The following is an 844-nucleotide window of genomic DNA, read 5'->3' as shown; positions in this document are numbered from 1 at the left end:
GTTCATCCTGTTTTCGCTCCTTCACATATATTGATACATTGCATACTCTTTGTGAATGAAAGTCTAATTGAGCCAGTATCGTTCGCTTCGCTTCCAGCTTGTCGTGTAATCGCGTTGGGGCTATTTGTTGCTCGACAGACAGGAAGACTTATAAGCTCGCTTTGAACATGTGGAACTTGGCACCGGGAATGTTAGGATGATTGTAATTAGTGTTACTACTTAGAATTACCTTCACATAAAATATCTAAAACTAAATTTTTGTTACATACACCAGAAATGGAATTAAGCTGAAAAGTTCGGACAAGAGTTAGCTCCCATGTATTTCATATGAAACATGCGCATGCGCCGTAATTGTAATTCCGCATTGGGATTAAAGAAGTTCGTCTCGTGCATAAATTTCTCTTATTTACCTTCTAAATTACGTTTAATACCTATTAAACACACACTTTATAACAAATCTATCCTTTATAAAACATTTCCGTAAGTATTACACAATGAAAATGTTGAATCTTTTAATTCTGTAGGCGGTCTGGTTGTGACTTGTTTCTTTTTTTGTCTTCTTCGTCTTTTATGCATGTGAGATCTTTATGACTTGTGCGAGATTTCACTGTTATTTCTAGCAATGAGAAAGGGGTGTCTATCATTTGTGCGAGATTTCACTGCCATTTCTAGCTCTGGAAGAGAGATGTCTGTTATTTGTACGAGATTTGTTGGTTAATATACTGTTTAAGCCCCGGTCAGGAAAAGAAAACAAAAATCCAGTATGTATTTTAAAAAAAGTGTATAGAAAACGAATATGAAAACAAAAATTGGCGCAATTAAACGGGGGTGGGGTGGGGGTGGA

At 36.4% G+C, this 844-nt stretch overlaps 1 pseudogene; it reads left to right on the top strand.

Moving 5' to 3' along the window:
- The window catches only part of LOC128251096 (zinc finger protein 208-like), a 26,097-nt pseudogene that overhangs the window by 1,848 nt on the left and 23,405 nt on the right, over positions 1–844 (top strand).

Source organism: Octopus bimaculoides, chromosome 28, assembly GCF_001194135.2.
Source record: "Octopus bimaculoides isolate UCB-OBI-ISO-001 chromosome 28, ASM119413v2, whole genome shotgun sequence".
Lineage (NCBI taxonomy): Eukaryota > Metazoa > Mollusca > Cephalopoda > Octopoda > Octopodidae > Octopus > Octopus bimaculoides.
Note: the sequence above shows the minus strand (reverse complement) of the source record. Positions and strands in the feature narration are given on the sequence as shown.